At 41.1% G+C, this 8696-nt stretch overlaps 1 pseudogene; it reads right to left on the bottom strand.

The window, feature by feature from the left end:
• Positions 1-217: 217 nt before the first annotated feature.
• On the bottom strand, positions 218-335 carry LOC126238334 (5S ribosomal RNA; annotated as a pseudogene).
• Between the last annotated feature and the right edge of the window lie 8361 nt (positions 336-8696).

Genomic DNA, 8696 nt, shown 5'->3' with positions numbered 1-8696 from the left:
GTAAAAGCTCCGTCCGAACAGGCCTTGGAAGGCCCCCACGGTACCGACCGGCCGCCGTGTCATCCTCAACCCACAGGCGTCACTGGATGCGGATATGGAGGGCCATGTGGTCAGCACACCGCTCTCCCGGCCGTATGTCAGTTTACGAGACCGGAGCCGCTACTTCTCAACTAAGTAGCTCCTCAGTTTGTTTCACAAGGGCTGAGAGCACCCCGCTTGCCAACAGCGCTCGGCAGACCGGGTGGTCACCCATCCAACTGCTAGCCCAGCCCGACAGCGCTTAACATCGGTGATCTGACGGGAACCGGTGTTACCACTGCGGCAAGGCCGTTGGCATATTGTACCATGAACTTCCGCATTGTCAACCGTCGCTTCTGCGCGTTGCACATCGTGATAGTAACGTCCAGCGTGAACATACCCACAGTCATCGCTATCGAGAAATGTTTACTTACTTAATACCGCCGCTTGAAAGAGTGTAGAATACCGGAGCAAACTCGTTTAGTGTGCAGTTTCTTCTTCCGTTGGTTTTCCCGTATAAATTCAAGAAACTTTCCTTATCAAGATTCGCTGTTCGGCAGATATTAACGAGGACTAATTACCACGCTCCTTAAGCAATGTAGTTAACGAAGGAAGATTTAATTTATGAAGGAGACTATCTAGAACGGAATACCTTGTTTGTTTCTTGACATTTAATTCAGTTAGGTATTTTTCACGTGTAGTAACACGCATCAAAAGCATATTTCGTCATTTTGATACTGCTTCCAGTGTTGTTTTTTTAAATGAATCATTGCTGTTGCATATTATTCGAAACGATAAGCAGACCGATATTTTCCAGTTCATGCTAACGGGTTATAGAGATTACTTTCTTAAGTTAGGGTTTCTCAAACTCATACAAAAAGTTACAGGAAAAACAAATTATGCGGGTGATCAAGTAACTAATGAATAGAAACTAAGTCGAACCGAAGGGAAAAGACTTTTAAGTACAATTGGCCAACAGAAATGGTGCTTATAAACTTGAGAACAAACATTACGTTATATCAGAACATCACACGTTGGCAAAGATTTTTATGTGCCAATGTCACAGTTGTTAAGAGTCAATTTTGATAGAAATGGCATGGCATCTAATGAAGAAAAAAGTAAATTTTAGTGTAATAACAGTTTATTTGCCGACACGGTAGACCCGCAGTTACATGACTTGTAGTCATGACACAGAGTTATCCGAGTTATCCGTTATAATAGGGCAGGGCAGATCTGAAGATTCTCGTGTACTTGAAATTTGTGATCCTACAATTGACACGTAAACATGAAACCAAGTAAGTTGTTGTTAAATGAAAATTGTTGCTGATGTCTCTGGCCAGTTTTGTCCAAGTAATGTCAGCTACTACAGCAGAGATCCTCGAAAGAGACGTGGATATAACCTTGAAAGGTACTTCAAGTTACTGCAAGATCAATTTATTGCCTGCAAAACTGAGTATATGCAGTTCGATGGTAACTGAGTCGAAATAGTGAAGACTAATGGAGCACATTAAGCAATATGAGGAACCTCGTTTCTCAAACTATGTGTTATGAGAGAAACCAAAACAAAGAAGACGGAAGATGAACAGGTCAGAAAAGAGACGACAGGTCGTTAACTAGTTACATTCTCCCTACATTATTTATACGATATTTGACACAGTAATGAGGAACGAGTCACTATACAAGCTACATATACTTAATTTGTTTGTAAGTATGGTTTATGCTGCCCATTTACCGATTACTGTCAGAGCGACTAAAATTTAATAATACTTAAGGTACTAGTTTTTAATATTACTTATGTTACTAGTGATACACGTATACGGAGTGGTAAGAAACAGTCTCAAAATCTTGTACGGGTGCTGCAGGGTAGGTAATGCTGATAAATAAGTATTAAGAAAAAAAAATCGATACGTTGCGACGTTCCCGAGTTTTTTAGCATTGAAGTTAGCCATTGAAGTCGCCGCGTCCAAAAGTTCAAGAACTTGTACGCGCTTAAATGCGGTAACGCACGGACAGCTATGGGTCGATGAGATAATACTTGTTCAGTTGCTCATTACCGGTGAAAATGTGCCTTTTTCGGAAGTAATAAATTTTTAGCTAGTAGAGCGGAAGCTTGTTTGTTCTATTTGAGCAAGCCAAACGAAGAACACGTTTGGCGACACTGTCTATAACAGGCTGCTTGAATTTGTGCACGCTGCTACCTGACTGCCTAACTTCAATGTTAATTAAATATGAAACGGTGCAACTTGTTAACCGTTATTTCTCAGCACAACCTATCCTGCAACGTCCTTACACGCTCTTCGGACTGTTTCTGACCATCCCGTATTTACATTTTCTTAGCTAACCAATTTTAGTTCGAAATTAATCTGTGTAATAGAAGGTGTTCTCCGAAATGAAGAATTTAAGCAAGATTTAAAATCTAATTGTTTTAGATACCTTATTCGAAAAACAGGTGCTATCTAAAACTGACGTGGGTGGAAGTATATGATAATAGAAACAAAAACGTTGCATTAGACAATTAACTAAGACAAAATATAATACTGAAGACAGTGACGCATTAAGTCACAAGCGGCTGATTGCCAACACGAACGAAGACGCACATTGGTTAGCACTCTGTACTCGCTTTTCGGAGGACGATGGTTCAAATCTCCCTCTCGCCATCCAGATTTAGATTTTCGTGGTTTCTCTAAATCACTTAAGGCAAAATATGGGATCGATCCTGTGAAAGGGGACTACCTATTTCCTTCCCAATCCTTGAAAAAATGCGAGCATGTGCTCCTTCTCTAATGACGTCGATGTGGATTAGAGCTTAAATCATAATTTCCTTTCTTCCTTGCGTTTGCGGGGCCATGTTCACTAGTATGTTTTTGCTCCTAGTATCGTATATTTTCAACAGGGTCAGTTTTCGGTATCAATTATGACACTTCAAATTATGATCAGAGATTCTTGAAGGTGGATATTGAGCTCCTTTGTGAGACACTGACAGTTTTATCACTGAGCAATAAAGGTATTTTGTTTCTTCTAGTTCAGTAGCTGTGGACACTATAACTCTTTTGTAAGTATTCTTCGTTTTCCTGGCGTTATCCCATATGTCCACGGGGTCGGCGTGTTAATCTAGATCTGTGCAATGTTAGAGACGGCAGGTGGTCGGATGCTCATCCTGACGGCATGACGGCAGCCATCGCCCCCCCGCCCCCCCCCGCACCCCCGCCCCCCCGCCCCCCGCCCCCCCGCGCCCCCGCCCCCCCCCCCCGCACCCCCGCCCCTCTCCGGGGCACTATCACCCACTATCACGGGACGGAATTTGTGGACCCCAGTGTTATATCATGTGAAAGTGTGAGAACGGTTTCTAAATGTTTGCGAATGGTATAACTGAGACTGGACGTGCAAAACAGTGAAGTACTCACCAAGTCGGATACGGGAAACCGCCTAAGTATCACGTCTACGCTGGGAGACCCACCGGCCATAATCCTTGCGGCGCAGTAGGTTCCAGAGCCGATGCGCCTTCCCGAATCCCGATAGTGGCGTGCTAAAGCATGCAGTAATCCGGGCGGGCTACTCTTTATGATTGTGTATGATGACCGTAACATGACATCTTCGCTGTGATGTAGATGACGAAGAGTGACAGTCTTTAATAGAAGACAGTGTAATATAATGATCCAACTTTGCTGCATGGATACACATAATAGACCTAATAGTGTTGCATCAGTAAGCGTTACCAGTCCCAGTAGCGGGAAAAGGGGCGGAGCGGAGGTGGAGAAGTCTCATTTAAGGATTCATCTACATCTATATGTCCACCCTACATTTCACACTTAAACGCCTGACAGAGGGGTCATCGAACCACTTTCAGGATATTTATTTCTGTGCCGTTCCATTCTAGTATAACGCGTGGGAAGAATGAACACCTAAATCTGAACACCTAAATCTTTCTGTGTAAGCTGTAATTTATCTTATTTTATTGCGGCTTCAACAAAATATTTTCGCATTCAGAGGAGAAAGCTGATGACTGCAATTTCGTGAAAAGATCTCGCGCAACGGGAACGCTTTTGTTTTATTGATTTCCGCCCCAACTCACGTACCTTATCTTTGACACTCTTCCCTTATTTCACGATAATACAAAACGAACTGCCCTTCCTGGAAATTTTTCCTCCGTCAAACTTTCCTGGTATGGCTTGGCTACCACGCAGCAATATTCCAGAAGAGAACGGACAAGTGTAATATAGCCAGTCCCTTTAGTACACCCGTTGCATCTTCCAAGCGTTCTGCCAATAAAATGAAATCTTTAGTTCGCCTTTCCCACAACATTTTCTGTGTGACCGATCCAATTTACGCTGTTCGTAATTGTAATTATTTGGAACTGACAGCATTTATATTTGGGCGATCTATAGCGTTACTGAAATTTAACAGATTCCTTTCAGCACTCACGTGGATAACTTCACACTTTTCGTTATTTTTCGCACCATACAGATATCTTAACTAAATCAATCTGCAATTCTTTTAGATCTTATGAGTTTACTAAACGCTAAATGACAGCCTCATCCGCAAAAAATCGAAGAAGGCTGCTCAAACTGCCTCCTAAATCATTTGTATGGATCAGGAACAGCAGACGGTTTTAAACGCTTCCTTCGAAAACACCAGATATTACTTCTGTTTTTCTCGATGACTTTCCGTGGGTTACTACAAACTGTGATCTTTCTGACAAGAAATAACGTATCCAGTTGCACAACTGAAACAATACTTAACAAGCACGCAACTTGATTAGAAATTGCTTGTGAAGTACGGTGCTAAGCACCTTTTGGAAATCTGGAAGTGTGGAACCAATCGGAGATCTCCTGTCGATAGCACTCGTTAATTTCTGTGAATAAAGAGCCAGTTGTATTTCGTAAGAACGATGTTTTCTGACTTCGTGCTGACTGTGTTTCAGTAGACTGTTTTCTTCGAAGTAATTGGCAGCAAGACTGAGTAAGAGATCCCTTACCATACTGTTGCGCAGTGCATTATTCACGAGTGCTGAAATCTAATTGACTGGATACATTGTAGATGAACTCAAAGACGCGCACAGAAAATGGTTTATCCTAATGATGACCCTGAAGGAATGAGGGAGGAGGACAAACTAAACTTTCTCTTCAGGCGCACTCCTCACTTTGGAGTACAGACAGGAGTACTGGAGGTGCTGAGCGTCTTGCCACGGTCTCTCGGCTGTCCCCCCTCACGGGCTGCGAGGGTGGAGCCCGCTGACTTACGGACACGAATCACACTCCAGCCTGTATGCCCCTCACAGCCGATTCATCGCCTTCTCGCTCTTTCGGCAGGCTGGCCCCTGAGTGAAATCGAAAGAATAGAGGAGGGCCGACGGAAGAGGAGACGGAAGGAAAGAAAGGGAAAGGTGGCAGGAGCGGCGGCACCATTTCGTGTTCTATTTAGGGGGGCTGTTCCCGGCTTAGTGCTGCCGTCCGGCCAGATTACGTGATCAATACAGCGGCGGCGCCCTTCTGCCGGAGAACGGGACGGCTGCCTCACAAGTCTCCAGATAACCAGATGGTTGCACCACCGCTGCACTGGTGGATATAAAAATGTTTATTTCATCTGTGTTCCCAAATCTGTGAAGAGCTACGCAGTATTGTGCCAGTTTTACAGAGCGCTAGATGGCGTGTTTTGTGTTTCTTCATGCTATTGGATAGTTTTGGGCAATCCGATATCTGGGAGCTCGGTGTTTTCGAAAACTGATTAGAATAAGTATGACGACAGATGTCGAACGAATTTAGAGACATGCTTCTAGGTTCGTAACAGGGCAGAATAGATTGTTCTGAAGTATGACAGAAATGCACGGGGAACGCAAATGGGAATTCTTGTAAGAAGACGTAGTTTTCACGAGCCTGTTGCATAAATTTAGAGAGCATCTATTTGAAGAACACTGTGTGATCACCTGCTGTCAGCAACCATCGTATATCTTGCATAGTGAACGCGATAATATGAGAGATTGGGGTGTGTACGGTGTAATATATGCAGTTACTTGCCTCACGCTCAACATGCAAAATAGAATAGGACAGAAAAGTACCTACATTCCGTCAGTTCTCCTTATCAGTACCGTCCAGGCATTTTGTGTCATTTAGTTAAACTAATGTCTGAATAAACTATCATCATACCAACTTTTTATAATGCTCTACCCATTCCTTCCCTCCTTGATACGTATACGGAAACTCTAAAAGCTAGAAATAGTGGGAAAGCTATTGTTTTAGATGGTGTTAGTATGGAACTGTGGAAAGATGGTGTGCTATCCTACATCTAAAGCTTTTTCACAGTTTTGATAAATAGTTGAGAAGTAAGAAGGTACCAAAAGACTGGCTAAAACCCAAAGTAATATCAGTGTCTAAAAAGGGTGATAAAAATAAACGTAATGAGTAGAGAGGTATAAGTCCCTGGATTCAATCTATAAGTTATATGCCAAAATTCTGAAAGCAAGACTAAATAATATCATGGAAAAACTAATATATCCGAAGAACAATCAGGTTTTAGAAATGGACGATCAACTATTAATGTATTTTTTTTTATTTTACAAGTTACAGAAGAATTCAACAGGGAAGCTCATCTTGCTTTTACAGATTTTTAAAAGGCATTTGAAAATTTGAACAGAGAAGTGCTATTGAATGTAATGACTCAATTCTGTTATCCATATCATCTCATAAATGCTGCTAACAGTCAATACACAAACACCTGATTTGTTAGAGATATGGGAAACATAATCACAAAGCCACTGAACACAAACCTAGGTTTAAGACAAGGAAACTGTATTTCCCCGACACTCTTTACTAAATATATAGATCAAGTGATCAGTAAATGGAAAATGATGACTAGGTGGAGTAGTTCGAGATCGTGATACTAGACTAAATGCGATGCTGTGTGCATATGACCTAACACTGACTGCAGATAATGAAGATGGGGCCTTCAGATGCCAGTCTATAAGCTGCTGCAGATGACCTCAGAATGCAATCTAAAATTGTCTTTTGATACGACGAAAGTTTTTTTGTTATTTCAGGGCAAACAACCAGTGAAATGAAAAGTACTCTTCATGAATCGAGAATGGAGCAAGTTAAACAGTTTAAATATCATAGGATGCGACATCACAAATGAATACAACGATGATGTGGACCAAAAATTAAATAAATTTGCTTCCATGTGTCGAACGACAGCAAAAAATATAAAGAATAATGGCAGCAAAGAAAAGAATTTTTATAAAACCATAGCTGTACCAATCCGTACTTATGAAAATGAAGCATGGGTGACAATAAGACCTCGAGAAAGTAAACTAAAGGCTCAAAAACTTAGGTTTCTAAGAAGAGACCATCTCCAAAATAAATGAGGATATAAGGATTTAGGAATATATAACCCAAACGTAAAATGAAACTTTGCGTTTCACGTTTTGGCACTCGAAACTCGAAAACGAGAATACTTGTTGCCTGTTCTCGCAAAAGTTCTTGGTTCTCGGATGCGTATCTATTTCTGTCTGTTTCCAGGTTCCTCTTACTAAACGAATTCGGAAAATAATTTTCGTGTGTTCATCTGCAACATTGAAAGATGTACTTAAAATAACAATGTTGGTTTGGCTTTTACACATTTCACAATAATCGAAAGAATCAGTTTTTTTTCTACCAAATAGCATCCTTAAAATCTCTTGAGAAAGACAGCATAGCTAAGAAGTCATGCTAATCCAAAAACTGTGGCGTTTTTGTTTACACACATAAAATAAATAGTCATCCGAAAAACGAGCTTTGAAAAAGGCTGCAACTTTCCTTTATTTAGATAAAATTATTTTCCTTTGAAGCACACCAGATGAAATGAAGTCGCACATTATGAACGCAGGCTCGCTAAATAGACACCCGAGAACCTCAACTACTTTTAGTGCACAAGGATACAGTTCTCCAGTCCCTGAAATTACCGCTTCTATCCATCACCGAAGTGACTCAGAAGCAGAAAAGAGCCACGCATTACTTTACGATACAGCGTACCTAAAAACGAAGAACACAGACTTCTTGGGTATATGGTTACTGGCAGGGCTTGATTTGCAAAAAAAGAAGGTTCCGGTACTGTGGGCTTCCGGGGGGAGGGGATGTTTTTTGAGGTTTAGGCTTCTTAAACGTTGTTTTAGTGCTTTTCCTGAACATTTTGACAGTGTGAACTTGTACTTGTAAAAATAAAACTGCAATTAGCATCAACAATCTTTTATGACTATTGGTTAAAAACTGTTTCTCAATTTACTATTTTCTACAAAAAGAAATTACTTGAAGGTAAACACACGTAAATTTAAACTATAAGATGCCGAAAAAGGGGTAAAAACTTAAATGTTTTTACTTTCAGTTTATAAAACTGTCCAAAGCTCTGAAAGCTTTTCGTTGCACGTCCCTCTTGTCTCTGTATGCTTGCTGTTGGTGTCCATAGCAGAGTGTCGTCCACGGAGCAGCCAGAATTCCATTTATTTTCAAAGGTCAAAACGAGTCACTGGTGGGCCATTCAGCTTCGGAAAAGTAGTTCAGAAACAGTCTTTGTTAACAGAGACCCTCTACTGTAACAGATTAATTTGGGAAAACCCTCTTTCACGGTACCCAGATGGCACTAGAATTATCTTGATGGTATTTGTCAACGGAAACTAATTTTTGGGATAGTTTGTTTTGTTTTCACAATTT

The sequence above is a fragment of the Schistocerca nitens genome, chromosome 2 (assembly GCF_023898315.1).
Source record: "Schistocerca nitens isolate TAMUIC-IGC-003100 chromosome 2, iqSchNite1.1, whole genome shotgun sequence".
In the NCBI taxonomy this organism is placed as follows: Eukaryota; Metazoa; Arthropoda; class Insecta; order Orthoptera; family Acrididae; genus Schistocerca; species Schistocerca nitens.
Note: the sequence above shows the minus strand (reverse complement) of the source record. Positions and strands in the feature narration are given on the sequence as shown.